At 60.8% G+C, this 22,500-nt stretch overlaps 2 non-coding genes across 2 annotated transcripts; both read right to left on the reverse strand.

Annotated features, from left to right (window-relative positions):
• Positions 1–3,229: 3,229 nt before the first annotated feature.
• Positions 3,230–3,348, reverse strand: LOC131862134 (5S ribosomal RNA). The gene has a single exon (XR_009361160.1). It is a non-coding gene; the product is annotated as a 5S ribosomal RNA (ribosomal RNA).
• Positions 3,349–11,165: 7,817 nt separating this feature from the next.
• Positions 11,166–11,284, reverse strand: LOC131862155 (5S ribosomal RNA). The gene has a single exon (XR_009361181.1). It is a non-coding gene; the product is annotated as a 5S ribosomal RNA (ribosomal RNA).
• Between the last annotated feature and the right edge of the window lie 11,216 nt (positions 11,285–22,500).

A 22,500-nucleotide genomic window follows, 5' to 3' on the forward strand; every position in this document is an offset into this window, starting at 1 on the left:
ACCAGGGCGGGCTCAAGATGGCACCCGCGTTCCTTTTTTTTCACTATCTTTCAAAACGGAAATTTTAAAATCTCATTTTTTTTTGCCTTTTTCTGGAAATTAGTGAAGGCAGCGCATCAAAGGTGCGCACCTCGCTGCCCACCACGGTGCGCAACGCCGGTGGGCACCCGGGAGTGCTTCGAAGTGTGCTCCAAGGTGCTGCGTGCACGTTGTCGGAGCCCGGTTTGCCCCGGGTGCGCACCTCGCGTGCACCTTCGTCGGGGTGGGCACCTTGGCTGGGTTTGCCCCGGCTGCGCTCCGAAGCGGGGTTATTGGAGCGCCGCCTCTTTTTTTGTCGGAGCGTTTGGTGGGGTTTCTCGCATTGGCTCTTCCGAGGCCCGGTTGCCACCCTGGCGCGCACGAAGTCGGAAGTAGGGTTAATTGCCCGGGTGCGCACCTTTGCCAGGGTGGGCACCTTACCTGGGCTGCGCACCAGGGCGGGCTCAAGATGGCACGCGCGTTCCGTTTTTTTCACTATCTTTCAAAACGGAAATTTTAAAATCTCCTTTTTTTTTTGCCTTTTCTGGAAATTAGTGAAGGCAGCGCATCAAAGGTGCGCACCTCGCTGCCCACCTTGGTGTGCTCTGAGGTGCGCACCCGGGAGCGCTACGAAGTGTGCTCCAAGGTGCGGCGTGCACGTTGTCGGAGCCCGGTTTGCCCCGGGTGCGCACCTCGCCTGCACCTTGGCCGGGGTGGGCACCTTGGCTGGGTTTGCCCAGGGTGCGCTCCGAAGCGGGGTTACTGGAGCGCCCCCTCTTTTTTTGTCAGAGCGTTTGGTGGGGTTTCTCGCATTGGCTCTTCCCAGGCCCGGTTGTTGGGTGCGCTCCCACCCTGGCGCGCGCGAAGTTGGAAGTTGGGTTAATTGCCCGGGCGCGCACCTTCGCCAGGGTGGGCACCTTGGTGCGCACACCTTGGCTGGGCTGCGCACCAGGGCGGGCTCAAGATGGCACCAGCATTCCCTTTTTCTCACTATCTTTCAAAACGGAAATTTTAAAATCTCGTTTTTTTTTTGCCTTTTATGGAAATTAGTGAAGGCATCGCATCAAAGGTGCGCACCTCGCTGCCCACCTTGGTGTGCTCCGAGGTGCCCACCACGGTGCGCAACGCCGGTGCGAACCCGGGAGCGCCCCGATGTGTGCTCCAAGGTGCGGCGTGCACGAAGTCGGACCCCGGTTTGCCCCGGGTGCGCACCTCGCGTGCACCTTGGTGCGCACACCTTGGCTGGGTTGCGCGGCCTGGTGGGCACCATGGTGCGCACCAAGGAGCGCTCCGAAGTGTGCTCCAAGGTGCGGCGTGCACGAAGTCGGAGCCCGGTTTGCCCCGGGTACGCACCTCGCGTGCACCTTCGCCGGGGTGGGCACCTCGGCTGGGTTGCGCGCCCTGGTGCGCACCAAGGAGCGCTCCGAAGTGTGCTCCAAGGTGCGGCGTGCACGAAGTCGGAGCCCGGTTTGCCCCGGGTGCGCACCTCGCGTGCACCTTCGGCGGGGTTGCGCGCCCTGGTGGGCACCATGGTGCGCACCAAGGAGCGCTCCGAAGTGTGCTCCAAGGTGCGGCGTGCACGAAGTCGGAGCCCGGTTTGCCCCGGGTGCGCACCTCGCGTGCACCTTCGGCGGGGTTGCGCGCCCTGGTGGGCACCATGGTGCGCACCAAGGAGCGCTCCGAAGTGTGCTCCAAGGTGCGGCGTGCACGAAGTCGGAGCCCGGTTTGCCCCGGGTGCGCACCTCGCGTGCACCTTCGCCGCGGTGGGCACCATGGCGTGCACGAAGTCGGAGCCCGGTTTGCCCCGGGTGCGCACCTCGCGTGCACCTTCGCCGGGGTGGGCACCTCGGCTGGGTTGCGCGCCCTGGTGCGCACCAAGGAGCGCTCCGAAGTGTGCTCCAAGGTGCGGCGTGCACGAAGTCGGAGCCCGGTTTGCCCCGGGTGCGCACCTCGCGTGCACCTTCGCCAGGGTGGGCACCTCGGTGCGCACACCTTCTCAATGTTTTCTTGCCTTTTCTGGAAATTGGTGAAGGCAGCGCATCAAAGGTGCGCACCTCGGTGTGCTCCGAGGTGCGAACCCGAGAGCGCTCCGAGGTGCCCACGAAGTCGAAAGTCGGGTTAATTGCATTGTTTTCCCCGGGTGCGCTCCGAGGTGCGCAACATCGGCGCGCACCAAGGAGGGCTCCGAAGTGTGCTCCAAGGTGCGCACGATGGCGTGCACCTCTGGTGCGCACGATTCGGAGCTCGGTTTGACCGGGGTGCGCACACCTTGGCTGGGTTGCGCACCTTTTGTGCGCTCCAAGGTGCGCACGAAGTCGGAGCTCGGTTTGCCCCGGGTGCGCACCTTCGCCAGGGTGCGCACCTTGATGCGCACGCCTTGGCTGGGCTGCGCACCTTGGTGGGCGCCATGGTGCGCACCTTTCGTGCGCTCCAAGGTGCGCACGAAGTCGGAGCTCGGTTTGCCCCGGGTGCGCACCTTGGTGGGCGCCATGGTGCACTCCGAGGTGCCCAAGATTGGTGCGCACCAAGGAGCGCTCCGAAGTGCGCTCCAAGGTGCGCGCGAAGTCGAAAGTTGGGTTAATTGTCCGGTTTGCCTCGGGTGCGCACCTTGCGTGCACCTTCGCCAGGGTGGGCGCCTTGGTGCGCACACCTTGGCTGGGCTGCGCACACCTTGGCACCCGCGTTTCCTTCATTTTAAATTTTTTTTTTTTACAATCTCTCAAGTGGGAAATTCTATAATCTCAACTTTTTTTGCCTTTTCAGGAAACTTTTGAATGGAGCGCATCATTGGTGCGCTCCGAAGTGTGCTCCAAAGCTCTCTCCAGCTGCGTGCACCTGCCCCGGCCGCGCACCCGGCCCCGCCCAGCTTCGCTCACCTGTCCCGGGCGTCTGGTGCGGAACCTTAGAGTAAGAAACATCACCGTGCACCTTGGCCAACGTGCGCGACTCGACCGAGCGCGCACTGGCCGAGGTGCACACCGATTTCACCTGGGTGCGCGCGCAGCACCTCGGGCGCACCGGGGTGCGCGCACAACGCCCGGGTTGCACCGTGGCCTGTGTGCTCGGGGCGCCTCGGGTGCGCGCTCGGTGTCGCCCCCGCGCGCGCGGTAGTGCGGGCAGGGCACCCCGGCCCGGCCCGGCCCCGACGAGAACGCAAACGGGCAAAAGGTTTATTCAAATAGCATTGCGATGCCCGGCGAAAAACTAAAAAAGGGTGCAACACCGGGACTTCCCGGGAGGTCACCCATCCCAGTACTACTCCGGCCCAAGCGCGCTTAACTGCGGAGTTCTGATGGGATCCGGTGCACTAACGCTGGTATGATCGCACCCGTTATGAGCTTGTCGCAGTGTGTACTTAGCAAACCGCGACCCACGTGCGAATCCACCCCGGCCACCCACCCCCGTCGAGGTGCACACCCTCCCTCGCGAAGTGCGCCCCGTTCGCCAAGTGTGAGCCCTGCCCGGGTGCGCGCACCTTGCTAGGGCGTCGGGTGTGCACCCGGCCCGGCCTACGTGCGTGCACCTGTAGGGGGCGTCGTGTGCGTGCAGTGTCCCGTCTGCAACGCGGTGCCCACACACCACCTCGGGCGCAACGACCTGCGCTCACATGTGGGCCGAGTGCACCTTGGTGCATGTTCGGGGCGCCTCGGGTGCACGCTCGATCTTGCCCCGGTGCACCAAGGCGCTCGGTTTGCCCCGGGTGCGCACTTGGTGCAAGGTGGGCACCCAAAATAGGGATCAAGCACCAAAACACAAGTTTCGGGATGCAAAATGGGACCCAAGGACCACAAATGCGTTCCAAGACCCATGATGGGTCCACGAGAACAAAAATGTGTTCCGAGACTTAATAAACAAATATTGGGTTTTAGGAGAAGAAACATGCTCTGATGCCCAAAACGAGAATCGACCCCGAAAAGGCCACAGGCCAAAAGTGGGATGCGAGACAAAAAAAAATGGGACCCGAGGACCAAAATTGGGTTCCCAGGTCGAAGACAGGGCAACCGGACAAGAAACGACCTCTAAGGCTCGAAATGAGTCCCGACGACTAAAACTTGACAAGAAGCACCCATCAGGCACCCAACTCGACACCCATGGGATGCCGACCCACCCGGGCTTCCACCTAGCACACCTTGGCACCCACCCACCCTCGCACCCAACCTCGCACCCAACTTAGCACCTTTGAACCCACATTGGCACTCACCCTGACCCTGGCACCTTGGAACCCACATTGGCACTCACCTTGACCCTGGCACCCACCTTTGCACTCACCTTGGGACCCACCCTGGCTCCCACCTCGGCACCCACCCAGACACCCACCTTGGTTCCTTGGCACCCACCTTGGATCCTTGGCACCCACCCCGACACCCACCTTGGCACGCAACTTGGCTACTTGCCACCCACCTTGGCTCCTTGACGCCCACCCCGACAACCACCCCGTGACCTACCCTGGCTAGGGTTGGTGCACACCCACCCTGGTGCCCACCTTGGCACCCACCCTATGACCCACCTTGGCACGCACCTTAGTACCCACCCCGTTACCCACCCTAGGACCCACCCCGTGACCCACCTTGGCCAGGGTGGGTGCCTTGGTGCGCACAACTTGCCTGGGCTGCACACCAGGGCGGGCTCAAGATGGCACCCGCGTTCCGTTTTTTTCACTATCTTTCAAAACGGAAATTTTAAAATCTCATTTTTTTCTTTTTTTTGCCTTTTCTGGAAATTAGTGAAGGCAGCGCATCAAAGGTGCGCAATGCTGGTGCGAACCCGGGAGCGCTCCGATGTGTGCTCCAAGGTGCGGCGTGCACGAAGTCCGAGCCCGGTTTGCCCCGGGTGCGCACCTCGCGTGCACCTTCGCCGGGGTGAGCACCTTGGCTGGGTTGCGCGCCCTGGTGCGTACCAAGGAGCGCTCTGAAGTGTGCTCCAAGGTGCGGCGTGCACGAAGTCGGAGCCCGGTTTGCCCCGGGTGTGCACCTCGGGTGCGCACCTCGCGTGCACCTTCGCTGCGGTGGGCACCTTGGCTGGGTTGCGCGCCTTGGTGGGCACCATGCAGTGCACGAAGTCGGAGCCCGGTTTGCCCCGGGCGCGCACCTCCGCCAGGGTGGGCACCTTGGTGCGCACAACTTGCCTGGGCTGCGCATCAGGAAGGGCTCAAGATGGCACCCGCGTTCCGTTTTTTTCACTATCTTTCAGAACGGAAATTTTAAAATATCGTTTTTTTTTGCCTTTTCTGGAAATTAGTGAAGGCAGCGCATCAAAGGTGCGCAACGCTGGTGCGAACCTGGGAGCGCTCCGATGTGTGCTCCAAGGTGCGGCGTGCACGAAGTCGGAGCCCGGTTTGCCTCGGGTGCGCCCTGGTGGGCACCATGGTGCGCACCAAGGAGCGCTCCGAAGTGTGCTCCAAGGTGCGGCCTGCACGAAGTCGGAGCCCGGTTTGCCCCGGGTGTGCACCTCGGGTGGGCACCTTGGTGCGCATGCCTTGCCTGGGCTGCGCACCAGGGCGGGCTCAAGATGGCACCCGCGTTCCTTTTTTTTCACTATCTTTCAAAACGGAAATTTTAAAATCTCATTTTTTTTTGCCTTTTTCTGGAAATTAGTGAAGGCAGCGCATCAAAGGTGCGCACCTCGCTGCCCACCACGGTGCGCAACGCCGGTGGGCACCCGGGAGTGCTTCGAAGTGTGCTCCAAGGTGCTGCGTGCACGTTGTCGGAGCCCGGTTTGCCCCGGGTGCGCACCTCGCGTGCACCTTCGTCGGGGTGGGCACCTTGGCTTGGTTTGCCCCGGCTGCGCTCCGAAGCGGGGTTATTGGAGCGCCGCCTCTTTTTTTGTCGGAGCGTTTGGTGGGGTTTCTCGCATTGGCTCTTCCGAGGCCCGGTTGCCACCCTGGCGCGCACGAAGTCGGAAGTAGGGTTAATTGCCCGGGTGCGCACCTTTGCCAGGGTGGGACCTTACCTGGGCTGCGCACCAGGGCGGGCTCAAGATGGCACGCGCGTTCCGTTTTTTTCACTATCTTTCAAAACGGAAATTTTAAAATCTCCTTTTTTTTTTGCCTTTTCTGGAAATTAGTGAAGGCAGCGCATCAAAGGTGCGCACCTCGCTGCCCACCTTGGTGTGCTCTGAGGTGCGCACCCGGGAGCGCTACGAAGTGTGCTCCAAGGTGCGGCGTGCACGTTGTCGGAGCCCGGTTTGCCCCGGGTGCGCACCTCGCCTGCACCTTGGCCGGGGTGGGCACCTTGGCTGGGTTTGCCCAGGGTGCGCTCCGAAGCGGGGTTACTGGAGCGCCCCCTCTTTTTTTGTCAGAGAGTTTGGTGGGGTTTCTCGCATTGGCTCTTCCCAGGCCCGGTTGTTGGGTGCGCTCCCACCCTGGCGCGCGCGAAGTTGGAAGTTGGGTTAATTGCCCGGGCGCGCACCTTCGCCAGGGTGGGCACCTTGGTGCGCAAACCTTGGCTGGGCTGCGCACCAGGGCGGGCTCAAGATGGCACCAGCATTCCCTTTTTCTCACTATCTTTCAAAACGGAAATTTTAAAATCTCGTTTTTTTTTTGCCTTTTATGGAAATTAGTGAAGGCATCGCATCAAAGGTGCGCACCTCGCTGCCCACCTTGGTGTGCTCCGAGGTGCCCACCACGGTGCGCAACGCCGGTGCGAACCCGGGAGCGCCCCGATGTGTGCTCCAAGGTGCGGCGTGCACGAAGTCGGACCCCGGTTTGCCCCGGGTGCGCACCTCGCGTGCACCTTGGTGCGCACACCTTGGCTGGGTTGCGCGGCCTGGTGGGCACCATGGTGCGCACCAAGGAGCGCTCCGAAGTGTGCTCCAAGGTGCGGCGTGCACGAAGTCGGAGCCCGGTTTGCCCCGGGTGCGCACCTTCGCCGCGGTGGGCACCATGGCGTGCACGAAGTCGGAGCCCGGTTTGCCCCGGGTGCGCACCTCGCGTGCACCTTCGCCGGGGTGGGCACCTCGGCTGGGTTGCGCGCCCTGGTGCGCACCAAGGAGCGCTCTGAAGTGTGCTCCAAGGTGCGGCGTGCACGAAGTCGGAGCCCGGTTTGCCCCGGGTGTGCACCTCGGGTGCGCACCTCGCGTGCACCTTCGCTGCGGTGGGCACCTTGGCTGGGTTGCGCGCCTTGGTGGGCACCATGCAGTGCACGAAGTCGGAGCCCGGATTGCCCCGGGCGCGCACCTCCGCCAGGGTGGGCACCTTGGTGCGCACAACTTGCCTGGGCTGCGCACCAGGAAGGGCTCAAGATGGCACCCGCGTTCCGTTTTTTTCACTATCTTTCAGAACGGAAATTTTAAAATCTCGTTTTTTTTTGCCTTTTCTGGAAATTAGTGAAGGCAGCGCATCAAAGGTGCGCAACGCTGGTGCGAACCTGGGAGCGCTCCGATGTGTGCTCCAAGGTGCGGCGTGCACGAAGTCGGACCCCGGTTTGCCCCGGGTGCGCACCTCGCGTGCACCTTGGTGCGCACACCTTGGCTGGGTTGCGCGCCCTGGTGGGCACCATGGTGCGCACCAAGGAGCGCTCCGAAGTGTGCTCCAAGGTGCGGCGTGCACGAAGTCGGAGCCCGGTTTGCCCCGGGTGCGCACCTCGCGTGCACCTTCGCCGCGGTGGGCACCATGGCGTGCACGAAGTCGGAGCCCGGTTTGCCCCGGGTGCGCACCTCGCGTGCACCTTCGCCGGGGTGGGCACCTTGGTGTGCAGACCTTGGCTGGGTTGCGCGCCCTGGTGGGCACCATGGTGCGCACCAAGGAGCGCTCCGAAGTGTGCTCCAAGGTGCGGCCTGCACGAAGTCGGAGCCCGGTTTGCCCCGGGTGTGCACCTCGGGTGGGCACCTTGGTGCGCATGCCTTGCCTGGGCTGCGCACCAGGGCGGGCTCAAGATGGCACCCGCGTTCCTTTTTTTTCACTATCTTTCAAAACGGAAATTTTAAAATCTCATTTTTTTTTGCCTTTTTCTGGAAATTAGTGAAGGCAGCGCATCAAAGGTGCGCACCTCGCTGCCCACCACGGTGCGCAACGCCGGTGGGCACCCGGGAGTGCTTCGAAGTGTGCTCCAAGGTGCTGCGTGCACGTTGTCGGAGCCCGGTTTGCCCCGGGTGCGCACCTCGCGTGCACCTTCGTCGGGGTGGGCACCTTGGCTGGGTTTGCCCCGGCTGCGCTCCGAAGCGGGGTTATTGGAGCGCCGCCTCTTTTTTTGTCGGAGCGTTTGGTGGGGTTTCTCGCATTGGCTCTTCCGAGGCCCGGTTGCCACCCTGGCGCGCACGAAGTCGGAAGTAGGGTTAATTGCCCGGGTGCGCACCTTTGCCAGGGTGGGCACCTTACCTGGGCTGCGCACCAGGGCGGGCTCAAGATGGCACGCGCGTTCCGTTTTTTTCACTATCTTTCAAAACGGAAATTTTAAAATCTCCTTTTTTTTTTGCCTTTTCTGGAAATTAGTGAAGGCAGCGCATCAAAGGTGCGCACCTCGCTGCCCACCTTGGTGTGCTCTGAGGTGCGCACCCGGGAGCGCTACGAAGTGTGCTCCAAGGTGCGGCGTGCACGTTGTCGGAGCCCGGTTTGCCCCGGGTGCGCACCTCGCCTGCACCTTGGCCGGGGTGGGCACCTTGGCTGGGTTTGCCCAGGGTGCGCTCCGAAGCGGGGTTACTGGAGCGCCCCCTCTTTTTTTGTCAGAGCGTTTGGTGGGGTTTCTCGCATTGGCTCTTCCCAGGCCCGGTTGTTGGGTGCGCTCCCACCCTGGCGCGCGCGAAGTTGGAAGTTGGATTAATTGCCCGGGCGCGCACCTTCGCCAGGGTGGGCACCTTGGTGCGCACACCTTGGCTGGGCTGCGCACCAGGGCGGGCTCAAGATGGCACCAGCATTCCCTTTTTCTCACTATCTTTCAAAACGGAAATTTTAAAATCTCGTTTTTTTTTTGCCTTTTATGGAAATTAGTGAAGGCATCGCATCAAAGGTGCGCACCTCGCTGCCCACCTTGGTGTGCTCCGAGGTGCCCACCACGGTGCGCAACGCCGGTGCGAACCCGGGAGCGCCCCGATGTGTGCTCCAAGGTGCGGCGTGCACGAAGTCGGACCCCGGTTTGCCCCGGGTGCGCACCTCGCGTGCACCTTGGTGCGCACACCTTGGCTGGGTTGCGCGGCCTGGTGGGCACCATGGTGCGCACCAAGGAGCGCTCCGAAGTGTGCTCCAAGGTGCGGCGTGCACGAAGTCGGAGCCCGGTTTGCCCCGGGTACGCACCTCGCGTGCACCTTCGCCGGGGTGGGCACCTCGGCTGGGTTGCGCGCCCTGGTGCGCACCAAGGAGCGCTCCGAAGTGTGCTCCAAGGTGCGGCGTGCACGAAGTCGGAGCCCGGTTTGCCCCGGGTGCGCACCTTCGCCGCGGTGCGCACCATGGCGTGCACGAAGTCGGAGCCCGGTTTGCCCCGGGTGCGCACCTCGCGTGCACCTTCGGCGGGGTTGCGCGCCCTGGTGGGCACCATGGTGCGCACCAAGGAGCGCTCCGAAGTGTGCTCCAAGGTGCGGCGTGCACGAAGTCGGAGCCCGGTTTGCCCCGGGTGCGCACCTCGCGTGCACCTTCGGCGGGGTTGCGCGCCCTGGTGGGCACCATGGTGCGCACCAAGGAGCGCTCCGAAGTGTGCTCCAAGGTGCGGCGTGCACGAAGTCGGAGCCCGGTTTGCCCCGGGTGCGCACCTCGCGTGCACCTTCGCCGCGGTGGGCACCATGGCGTGCACGAAGTCGGAGCCCGGTTTGCCCCGGGTGCGCACCTCGCGTGCACCTTCGCCGGGGTGGGCACCTCGGCTGGGTTGCGCGCCCTGGTGCGCACCAAGGAGCGCTCCGAAGTGTGCTCCAAGGTGCGGCGTGCACGAAGTCGGAGCCCGGTTTGCCCCGGGTGCGCACCTCGCGTGCACCTTCGCCAGGGTGGGCACCTCGGTGCGCACACCTTCTCAATGTTTTCTTGCCTTTTCTGGAAATTGGTGAAGGCAGCGCATCAAAGGTGCGCACCTCGGTGTGCTCCGAGGTGCGAACCCGAGAGCGCTCCGAGGTGCCCACGAAGTCGAAAGTCGGGTTAATTGCATTGTTTTCCCCGGGTGCGCTCCGAGGTGCGCAACATCGGCGCGCACCAAGGAGGGCTCCGAAGTGTGCTCCAAGGTGCGCACGATGGCGTGCACCTCTGGTGCGCACGATTCGGAGCTCGGTTTGACCGGGGTGCGCACACCTTGGCTGGGTTGCGCACCTTTTGTGCGCTCCAAGGTGCGCACGAAGTCGGAGCTCGGTTTGCCCCGGGTGCGCACCTTCGCCAGGGTGCGCACCTTGATGCGCACGCCTTGGCTGGGCTGCGCACCTTGGTGGGCGCCATGGTGCGCACCTTTCGTGCGCTCCAAGGTGCGCACGAAGTCGGAGCTCGGTTTGCCCCGGGTGCGCACCTTGGTGGGCGCCATGGTGCACTCCGAGGTGCCCAAGATTGGTGCGCACCAAGGAGCGCTCCGAAGTGCGCTCCAAGGTGCGCGCGAAGTCGAAAGTTGGGTTAATTGTCCGGTTTGCCTCGGGTGCGCACCTTGCGTGCACCTTCGCCAGGGTGGGCGCCTTGGTGCGCACACCTTGGCTGGGCTGCGCACACCTTGGCACCCGCGTTTCCTTCATTTTAAATTTTTTTTTTTTACAATCTCTCAAGTGGGAAATTCTATAATCTCAACTTTTTTTGCCTTTTCAGGAAACTTTTGAATGGAGCGCATCATTGGTGCGCTCCGAAGTGTGCTCCAAAGCTCTCTCCAGCTGCGTGCACCTGCCCCGGCCGCGCACCCGGCCCCGCCCAGCTTCGCTCACCTGTCCCGGGCGTCTGGTGCGGAACCTTAGAGTAAGAAACATCACCGTGCACCTTGGCCAACGTGCGCGACTCGACCGAGCGCGCACTGGCCGAGGTGCACACCGATTTCACCTGGGTGCGCGCGCAGCACCTCGGGCGCACCGGGGTGCGCGCACAACGCCCGGGTTGCACCGTGGCCTGTGTGCTCGGGGTGCCTCGGGTGCGCGCTCGGTGTCGCCCCCGCGCGCGCGGTAGTGCGGGCAGCGCACCCCGGCCCGGCCCGGCCCCGACGAGAACGCAAACGGGCAAAAGGTTTATTCAAATAGCATTGCGACGCCCGGCGAAAAACTAAAAAAGGGTGCAACACCGGGACTTCCCGGGAGGTCACCCATCCCAGTACTACTCCGGCCCAAGCGCGCTTAACTGCGGAGTTCTGATGGGATCCGGTGCACTAATGCTGGTATGATCGCACCCGTTATGAGCTTGTCGCAGTGTGTACTTAGCAAACCGCGACCCACGTGCGAATCCACCCCGGCCACCCACCCCCGTCGAGGTGCACACCCTCCCTCGCGAAGTGCGCCCCGTTCGCCAAGTGTGAGCCCTGCCCGGGTGCGCGCACCTTGCTAGGGCGTCGGGTGTGCACCCGGCCCGGCCTACGTGCGTGCACCTGGAGGGGGCGTCGTGTGCGTGCAGTGTCCCGTCTGCAACGCGGTGCCCACACACCACCTCGGGCGCAACGACCTGCGCTCACATGTGGGCCGAGTGCACCTTGGTGCATGTTCGGGGCGCCTCGGGTGCACGCTCGATCTTGCCCCGGTGCACCAAGGCGCTCGGTTTGCCCCGGGTGCGCACTTGGTGCAAGGTGGGCACCCAAAATAGGGATCAAGCACCAAAACACAAGTTTCGGGATGCAAAATGGGACCCAAGGACCACAAATGCGTTCCAAGACCCATGATGGGTCCACGAGAACAAAAATGTGTTCCGAGACTTAATAAACAAATATTGGGTTTTAGGAGAAGAAACATGCTCTGATGCCCAAAACGAGAATCGACCCCGAAAAGGCCACAGGCCAAAAGTGGGATGCGAGACAAAAAAAAATGGGACCCGAGGACCAAAATTGGGTTCCCAGGTCGAAGACAGGGCAACCGGACAAGAAACGACCTCTAAGGCTCGAAATGAGTCCCGACGACTAAAACTTGACAAGAAGCACCCATCAGGCACCCAACTCGACACCCATGGGATGCCGACCCACCCGGGCTTCCACCTAGCACACCTTGGCACCCACCCACCCTCGCACCCAACCTCGCACCCAACTTAGCACCTTTGAACCCACATTGGCACTCACCCTGACCCTGGCACCTTGGAACCCACATTGGCACTCACCTTGACCCTGGCACCCACCTTTGCACTCACCTTGGGACCCACCCTGGCTCCCACCTCGGCACCCACCCAGACACCCACCTTGGTTCCTTGGCACCCACCTTGGATCCTTGGCACCCACCCCGACACCCACCTTGGCACGCAACTTGGCTACTTGCCACCCACCTTGGCTCCTTGACGCCCACCCCGACAACCACCCCGTGACCTACCCTGGCTAGGGTTGGTGCACACCCACCCTGGTGCCCACCTTGGCACCCACCCTATGACCCACCTTGGCACGCACCTTAGTACCCACCCCGTTACCCACCCTAGGACCCACCCCGTGACCCACCTTGGCCAGGGTGGGTGCACCCACCCTGGTGCCCACCTTGGCACCCACCCATCCTAGCACCCAGCCTGTGACCGGGCTTGGAACCCAACCTTGCACCCGCACCCGTCTTGGCCAGTGTGGGTGCGCACCCATCCTGGCACCCACGTTGTGACACACCCTTTAACCCACGCACCCTAGCACCCACGTTGGCACCCACCTTGGAACCCAACCTAGCAACTTGGCACCCACCCCGTGACCCACCTTGGCATCCACCATAGCAGTCGCCGACTTGGCACCCACCTCGGCACCCACCTTGACACTTGTGGACCCACCTTGCCACTCACCCTAGCATCGACCCATCCTAGCACCCACCCTGGCACCTTTGCACCCTAGCACTCACCCATCCTAGCACCTAACCTGTGACCCACCTTGACACTCACCCTCGCACCCACCTTGGAACCCAACCTAGCACCCACCCACCCTGACACCAACCCTAGCACCTACCCACCCTTGCACCCACCCTGTGACCCATCTTGGCACCCACCCATCCTACCACTCAACCTATCACCCACCTTCTCACCCACCTTGGCATCCACCTTAGCACCCACCCACACTGGCACCTTGGCACCCACCTCGGGCAAGGTGGGTGCACACCCACCCTGGCACCCAATTTAGAACCCACCGAGCATGTTACCCACCTTGGCACCCACATTGCAGCCCACCCTAGTACCCACCCTATGACCCACATTGGCATCCACACCCTAGCACCCAGGCACCTCGACACCCGCCTTGACACCCACCCTAGCACTGAACCTGTGACCCACCTTGGAACTCACCCTAGAACCCACCCACCCTGTGAACCACCTTGGCATCCACCTTAGCACCCACCCACCTTGGCACCCACTCTAGCACTCACCCATCCTAACACCCAACTTGTTACCCACCTTGGCACCCGCCCTCGCGTCCACCTTGAAACCCACCCTAGCACCCACCCACGCAGGAGCCCACCTTGGCACCCAACCTAACACCCACGCATCCTGGCACCCAACTTGTGACCCACCTTGGAACCCACCCTAGTACCCACCTTTGAACCCACTATATCACCAACCCACCTTGGCACCCACCCTATGACCCTCTTTGGAATCCACCCTAGCACGCACCCACCCTGGCACCCACCATGGAGCGCACCCTAGCACCCACCCACCTCGGCACGCACCTCAACACCCACCTTGGTGTGCGCACTGCGCCAACCTCTCAAAGACCCTATGTGGTGCGCTCCAAAGTGTACACCTTTGGTGCGCTCCAAGGTGCGCACCTTTGGTGCACACCGAGGTGCACACCAAAGTGTGCACCGAGGTGAGCACCAAAGTGCACTCCAGGGTGCACACCAAGGCGTGCACCTTTGGTGCGGTCAATGCAAACGAATTCGGAAGTTGGGGTCGATGTCCTAATCGCTGCTGCAGACTACACGTATGAGAATCGGACAAATAGCTTTATATAGGGGAGGTGTTGCGTTTGATGGGTCGACTCCCCTGGTTGTGTGCACTGCACCAACTTCAAAGACCCTGTCTTGTTTAAGAAGTCAAAAGTTGGGGTGGATGTCCTAATCATTGCTGCAGTCTACGCATGTATGAGAATCAGACAAATAGCTTATATAGGGGAGGTGTTGCATTCGGTGGGTTGACTCCCCTGGTTGTGCGCACTGCGCCAACCTCAAAGACCCCGCATAGCAGAAGAAGTCGGAAGTCGGATTTTGGTGAGCACCAAGGCGTGCACCTTTGGTGCGGTCAACGCAGACGAATTCAGAAGTTGGGGTGGATGTCCTAATCGTTGTTGCAGGCTACACATGTATGAGAATCAGACAAATAGCTTATATAGGGGAGGTGTTGGGTTTGATGGGTCAACTCCCTTGGTTGTGCGCATTACGCCAACCTCAAAGACCTTGTTTTCGTTAAGAAGTCAAAAGTTGGGGTCAATGTCCTAATGGCTCCTGCAGGCTACACATGTATGAGAATCGGACAAATAGCTTATATAGGGGAGGTGTTGGGTTTGATGGGTCGACTCCCCTGGTTGTGCGCATTACGTCAACCTCAAAGACCTTGTTTTCGTTAAGAAGTCAAAAGTTGGGGTCGATGTCCTAATTGCTCCTGTAGACTACACATGTATGAGAATCAGACAAATAGCTTATATAGGGGAGGTGTTGGGTTTGATGGGTTGACTCCCCTAGTTGTTCGCATTACACCAACCTCAAAGACCTTGTTTTCGTTTAGAAGCCGAAAGTTGGGGTCGATGTCCTAATTGCTCCTGCAGGCTACGCATGTATGAGAATCAGACAAATAGCTTATATAGGGGAGGTGTTGGGTTTGATGGGTCGACTCCCCTGGTTGTGCGCATTGCGCCAACCTCAAAGACCCTGCATTGCGGATGAAGTCGAAAGTCAGAGTTTGGTGTGCTACAAGGTGTGGTCGAAGGTGCTCACCTAGGTGTGCACCTTTGGAGCACAGGAAAAGTGCCCTCCAAAAGTGCGCACCTTTGGAGTGCACAAAAGTGCCCTCCAAAAGTGCGCACCTTTGGAGCGCAGAAAAGTGCCCTCCAAAAAGTGCCCTCCAAAAGTGCGCACCTTTGGAGCGCAGAAAAGTGCCCTCCAAAAAGTGCCCTCCAAAAGTGCGCACCTTTGGAGCGCAGAAAAGTGCCCTCCAAAAAGTGCCCTCCAAAAGTGCGCACCTTTGGAGCGCAGAAAAGTGCCCTCCAAAAAGTGCCCTCCAAAAGTGCGCACCTTTGGAGCGCAGAAAAGTGCCCTCCAAAAAGTGCCCTCCAAAAGTGCGCACCTTTGGAGCGCAGAAAAGTGCCCTCCAAAAAGTGCCCTCCAAAAGTGCGCACCTTTGGAGCGCAGAAAAGTGCCCTCCAAAAAGTGCCCTCCAAAAGTGCGCACCTTTGGAGCGCAGAAAAGTGCCCTCCAAAAAGTGCCCTCCAAAAGTGCGCACCTTTGGAGCGCAGAAAAGTGCCCTCCAAAAAGTGCCCTCCAAAAGTGCGCACCTTTGGAGCGCAGAAAAGTGCCCTCCAAAAAGTGCCCTCCAAAAGTGCGCACCTTTGGAGCGCAGAAAAGTGCCCTCCAAAAGTGCGCACTTTTGGTGCGCACCAAGGCGCTGGTTCGGTCGTTGCAGGCGAGTTCGGAAGTTGGGGTCGATGTCCTGAGCGGAGGTGCAAACTACACAGGTGTCGGAATCGGACAAATAGCTTATATAGGGGAGGTGTATGCTTCGATGGGTCGACTCCCCAGGTTGAGCGCACCGCGCCAACCTCAAAGACCCTACGGTATGGATGAAGTCGGAAGTTGGGTCCGATGACCGATTCGATTAGTAGGTATGCTCATGAGGTCGGAATTTGGGTCCGATGACCTGCCATGTGCAGGAAGGCGAATGTTGACACTGTGCGTTGCAAGGTGCACACCAAGGCGCTGGTGCGGTCTTTTTAGTCGAGTTCGGAAGTTGGGGTCGATGTCCTGATCGGAGGTGCAAGCTACACAGGTGTGGGAATCGGACAAATAGCTTATATAGGGGAGGTGTATGCTTCGTTGGGTCGACTCCCCGGGTTGAGCGCACCGCGCCAACCTCAAAGACCCTACGGTATGGATGAAGTCGGAAGTTGGGTCCGATGACCGATTCGATATGTAGGCATACTCGCGAGGTCGGAATTTGGGTCCGATGACCTGCCACGTGCAGGAAGGCGAATGTTGGCACTGTGCGTTGCAAGGTGCGCACCAAGGCGCTGGTTCGGTCGTTGGAGGCGAGTTCGGAAGTTGGGGTCGATGTCTTGATCGGAGGTGCAAACTACACAGGTGTGGGAATCGGACAAATAGCTTATATAGGGGAGGTGTATGCTTCGTTGGGTCGACTCCCCGGGTTGAGCGCACCGCGCCAACCTCAAAGACCCTACGGTATGGATGAAGTCGGAAGTTGGGTCCGATGACCGATTCGATATGTAGGCATACTCGCGAGGTCGGAATTTGGGTCCGATGACCTGCCATGTGCAGGAAGGCGAATGTTGGGACTGTGCGTCGCAAGGTGCGCACCAAGGCGCTGGTGCCGTCGTTGCAGTCGAGTTCGGAAGTTGGGGTCGATGTCCTGGTCAGAGGTGCAAACTACACAGGTGTGGGAATCGGACAAATAGCTTATATAGGGGAGGTGTATGCTTCGATGGGTCGACTCCCTGGGTTGAGCGCACCGCGCCAACCTCAAAGACCCTACAGTATGGATGAAGTCGGAAGTTGGGTCCGATGACCGATTCGATACGTAGGCATATTGGCGAGGTCTGAATTTGTGTCCGATGACCTGCCATGCGCAGGAAGGCGGAATTTGGGTCCGATGACCGAGTTGATGGCGTGCCATGCGCAGAAAGGCGGAATTTGGGTCCGATGACCGAGTTGATGTTGATGGCCCGCCATGCACAGGAAGGCGGAATTTGGGTCCGATGACCGATTTGAAGGCGTGCCATACGCAAAAAGGCGGAGTTTGGGTCCGATGACCGAGTTGATATTGATGGCCCGCCATGCGCAGGAAGGCGGAATTTGGGTCCGATGACCTGACATACGCATGGAGTCCGACTCGGGGGCCGATGTTCGATTCGATGACTTGCATTGTGGGTAAAGTCGGAAGTTGTGGTCTTTGACCCGATTCGATGACCAGACTTCGGCTGCTTGAGAATCGGACAAATAACTTATATAGGGGAGGTAGTGTTCTCGAGCATCCTCCCCCCGTGCCCGTTTATGTCGATTGATGCTGGTGCTCGACTGGTTGGAGCGCTCGGATGCAAAAATCTTGCACCAGGATTTATCGATTGTGATGGACACGGCAAGTCTCCTGATTGCTATGCAGGAGCTCATCGTGAATCTCTATGCGGTCTTGGTATGGACTCGACCTGCGGAATGGTTCGGCAATGGTAGTCGCTCCAACACGTCCTTGCAATGGCCACAGAGGTGATTCGACTAGAGCTCCAGTCTAGCTTTTGGGTTGCTTGGCGGACTGGTATAGCCGCGATCGAGTTCCGGCCATGAACGTTTTAGATAGCTCTTGGGCTTTCTGGGACGGAAGTCGGAAGTTTGGGCTGTTGTCCGATTTGATGACCATTCTTCGGATGTGTGAGAATCGGACAAATAACTTATATAGGGGACTGTGTTGTCTCACGCAGCCCCCTCCGTGCCCCTCTATCTCGACCGATGTTGGTGCTTGAAAGGGTTGGGATCGCTCGGATTTATAAACGTGCACCACCATTTGTCGAGTGTGAGGGACGCGGCAGGTCTCCTAAATGCTATGCGGGCGCTCTCTGAGAATCTCTATCCGGCCTCGACACAGACTAGTCTTGCTGAATGGTTTGGCACTGGTAGTCGATCCAACACGTCGTTGTTGTGGCCGCCTAGGCGATTCGATTCGAGCCCCCGTCTAGCTTTTGGGTTGCTTGGCGGATTTTGCCCTATCCGCAAGTGAGCTCGGTCCCTAAACGTTCGAGAAACCCGATTGCTATGCGCCGACTCTCTTTCTTGCGAGCCTCCATCTAGCTTTTGGGTCTCTACGGAACGGAAGTCGGAATCTGGGACCGTTGTTTGATTCGACGAGGCAGACTACGGTTGTGCGAGAATCGGACAAATAACTTATATAGGGGAGGTGTTGACTGGAGCATTCTCCCCCGTGCCCCTCTAACTCGACCAATGCTGGCGCTCGAACGGTGGTAGCGCTCGGATTTTCATTGAGCGCCAGCATTGGTCGATTTAGAGGGGCATGCGAGATTCCCGAATGCTATGCGAGGGCTCTAACGGAAATGTCTATTGGTTTCGGTATGGATGCAATTGCGAGTGGTTCAGCAAAGGTAGTCGTTCCGATGCGTCCATGTCGTGGCCAAATCGATAATTCGATTTGAGCCCTCGTATAGCATTTGGGTCTCTCGATGTGATTCCGCATTCCAGTCCCTTTGGGCACTGCTTGAGCCGCATCCCAGGGGGTTCCCTTCCCAATAATCTGCCTCGCAACCCGATTGCTATGCGGTGAGGCTCCTCGGCCGCCTCGGAACTATCTGTGTATCAGACGCATCGCGGGATAAGGGGTTGGCAACGGTAGTCGCCCCAAGCGCGTCCGATGCTTGGACCATTCCGAGGCGGCCCTGAAGCCTCTTCCGTCTAGCCGTTGGGTCCTTCTCGCCGCATCCCTCGCCTCGCAACCCGATTGCTATGCGGTGAGGCTCCTCGGCCGCCTCGGAACTATCTGTGTATCGGACGCGTCGCGGGATAAGGGGTTGTCACTGGTAGTCGCCCCAAGCGCGTCCGATGCTTGGACCATTCCGAGGCGGCCCTGAAGCCTCTTCCGTCTAGCCGTTGGGTCCTTCTCGCCGCATCCCTCGCCTCGCACCCCGATTGCTATGCGGTGAGGCTCCTCGGCCGCCTCGGAACTATCTGTGTATCGGACGCGTCGCGGGATAAGGGGTTGTCATTGGTAGTCGCCCCAAGCGCGTCCGATGCTTGGACCATTCCGAGGCGGCCCTGAAGCCTCTTCCGTCTAGCCGTTGGGTCCTTCTCGCCGCATCCCTCGCCTCGCACCCCGATTGCTATGCGGTGAGGCTCCTCGGCCGCCTCGGAACTATCTGTGTATCGGACGCGTCGCGGGATAAGGGGTTGTCATTGGTAGTCGCCCCAAGCGCGTCCGATGCTTGGACCATTCCGAGGCGGCCCTGAAGCCTCTTCCGTCTAGCCGTTGGGTCCTTCTCGCCGCATCCCTCGCCTCGCACCCCGATTGCTATGCGGTGAGGCTCCTCGGCCGCCTCGGAACTATCTGTGTATCGGACGCGTCGCGGGATAAGGGGTTGTCACTGGTAGTCGCCCCAAGCGCGTCCGATGCTTGGACCATTCCGAGGCGGCCCTGAAGCCTCTTCCGTCTAGCCGTTGGGTCCTTCTCGCCGCATCCCTCGCCTCGCACCCCGATTGCTATGCGGTGAGGCTCCTCGGCCGCCTCGGAACTATCTGTGTATCGGACGCGTCGCGGGATAAGGGGTTGTCACTGGTAGTCGCCCCAAGCGCGTTCGATGCTTGGACCATTCCGAGGCGGCCCTGAAGCCTCTTCCGTCTAGCCGTTGGGTCCTTCTCGCCGCATCCCTCGCCTCGCACCCCGATTGCTATGCGGTGAGGCTCCTCGGCCGCCTTGGAACTATCTGTGTATCGGACGCGTCGCGGGATAAGGGGTTGTCACTGGTAGTCGCCCCAAGCGCGTCCGATGCTTGGACCATTCCGAGGCGGACCCGAAGCCTCTTCCGTCTAGCCGTTGGGTCCTTCTCGCCGCATCCTTCGCCTCGCACCCCGATTGCTATGCGGTGAGGCTCCTCGGCCGCCTCGGAACTATCTGTGTATCGGACGCGTCGCGGGATAAGGGGTTGTCACTGGTAGTCGCCCCAAGCGCGTCCGATGCTTGGACCATTCCGAGGCGGACCCGAAGCCTCTTCCGTCTAGCCGTTGGGTCCTTCTCGCCGCATCCCTCGCCTCGCACCCCGATTGCTATGCGGTGAGGCTCCTCGGCCGCCTTGGAACTATCTGTGTATCGGACGCGTCGCGGGATAAGGGGTTGTCACTGGTAGTCGCCCCAAGCGCGTCCGATGCTTGGACCATTCCGAGGCGGACCCGAAGCCTCTTCCGTCTAGCCGTTGGGTCCTTCTCGCCGCATCCCTCGCCTCGCACCCCGATTGCTATGCGGTGAGGCTCCTCGGCCGCCTTGGAACTATCTGTGTATCGGACGCGTCGCGGGATAAGGGGTTGTCACTGGTAGTCGCCCCAAGCGCGTCCGATGCTTGGACCATTCCGAGGCGGACCCGAAGCCTCTTCCGTCTAGCCGTTGGGTCCTTCTCGCCGCATCCCTCGCCTCGCACCCCGATTGCTATGCGGTGAGGCTCCTCGGCCGCCTTGGAACTATCTGTGTATCGGACGCGTCGCGGGATAAGGGGTTGTCACTGGTAGTCGCCCCAAGCGCGTCCGATGCTTGGACCATTCCGAGGCGGCCCCGAAGCCTCTTCCGTCTAGCCGTTGGGTCCTTCTCGCCGCATCCCTCGCCTCGCACCCCGATTGCTATGCGGTGAGGCTCCTCGGCCGCCTTGGAACTATCTGTGTATCGGACGCGTCGCGGGATAAGGGGTTGTCACTGGTAGTCGCCCCAAGCGCGTCCGATGCTTGGACCATTCCGAGGCGGCCCCGAAGCCTCTTCCGTGTAGCCGTTGGGTCCTTCTCGCCGCATCCCTCGCCTCGCACCCCGATTGCTATGCGGTGAGGCTCCTCGGCCGCCTTGGAACTATCTGTGTATCGGACGCGTCGCGGGATAAGGGGTTGTCACTGGTAGTCGCCCCAAGCGCGTCCGATGCTTGGACCATTCCGAGGCGGACCTGAAGCCTCTTCCCTCTAGCCGTTGGGGCTTTCTCGCCGCATCCCTCGCCTCGCACCCTGATTGCTATGCTGTGAGGCTCCTCGGCCGCCTTGGAACTATCTGTGTATCGGACGCATCGCGGGATAAGGGGTTGGCAGTGGTAGTCGCCCCAAGCGCATCCGATGCTTGGACCATTCCGAGGCGGCCCTGCAGCCTCTTCCGTCTAGCCGTTGGGGCCATCTCGCCGCATCCCCCACCTCGCACCACGATTGCTATGCGGTGAGGCTCCTTGGCCGCCTCGGAACTATCTGTGTATCGGACGCATCGCGGGATAAGGGGTTGTCACTGGTAGTCGCCCCAAGCGCGTCCGATGCTTGGACTATTCCGAGGCGGCCCTGCAGCCTCTTCCGTCTAGCCGTTGGGGCCATCTCGCTGCATCCCCCACCTCCTCGGCCGCCTCGGAACTATCTGTGTATCGGACGCATCGCGGGATAAGGGGTTGGCAGTGGTAGTCGCCCCAAGCGCGTCCGATGCTTGGACTATTCCGAGGCAGCCCTGCAGCCTCTTCCGTCTAGCCTTTGGGGCCATCTCGCCGCATCCCTCGCCTCGCACCCCGATTGCTATGCGGTGAGGCTCCTCGGCCGCCTGGGAACTATCTTCGTATCGGACGCATCGCGGGATAAGGGGTTGTCACTGGTAGTCGCCCCAAGCGCGTCCGATGCTTGGACTATTCCGAGGCGGCCCTGTGGCCTCTTCCGTCTAGCCGTTGGGGCCATCTCGCCGCATCCCCCACCTCGCACCCCGATTGCTATGCGGTGAGGCTCTTCGGCCGCCTTGGAACTATCTTCGTATCGGACGCATCGCGGGATAAGGGGTTGTCACTGGTAGTGGCCCCAAGCGCGTCCGATGCTTGGACTATTCCGAGGCGGCCCTGCAGCCTCTTCCGTCTAGCCGTTGGGGCCATCTCGCCGCATCCCCCACCTCGCACCCCGATTGCTATGCGGTGAGGCTCCTCGGCCGCCTTGGAACTATCTTCGTATCGGACGCATCGCGGGATAAGGGGTTGTCACTGGTAGTCGCCCCAAGCGCGTCCGATGCTTGGACTATTCCGACGCGGCCCTGTGGCCTCTTCCGTCTAGCCGTTGGGGCCATCTCGCCGCATCCCCCACCTCGCACCCCGATTGCTATGCGGTGAGGCTCCTCGGCCGCCTTGGAACCATCTTCGTATCGGACGCATCGCGGGATAGGGGGCTGTCACTGGTAGTCGCCCCAAGCGTGTCCGATGCTTGGACCATTCCTAGGCGGCCCTGAAGCCTCTTCCGTCTAGCCGTTGGGGCCTTCCCGCCCCATCCCTCGCCTCGCACCCCCGATTGCTATGCGGTGAGGCTCCTCGGCCGCCTTGGAACCATCTGTGTATCGGACGCATCGCGGGATAAGGGGTTGGCACTGGCAGTCGCCCCAAGCGCGTCCGATGCTTGGACCATTCCGAGGTGGCCCTGAAGCCTCTTCCGTCTAGCCGTTGGGGCCTTCCCGCCCCATCCCTCGCCTCGCACCCCGATTGATATGCGGTGAGGCTCCTCGGCCGCCTTGGAACTATCTGTGTATCGGAC

The sequence above is a fragment of the Cryptomeria japonica genome, unplaced genomic scaffold, assembly GCF_030272615.1.
Source record: "Cryptomeria japonica unplaced genomic scaffold, Sugi_1.0 HiC_scaffold_35, whole genome shotgun sequence".
Taxonomy (NCBI): domain Eukaryota; kingdom Viridiplantae; phylum Streptophyta; class Pinopsida; order Cupressales; family Cupressaceae; genus Cryptomeria; species Cryptomeria japonica.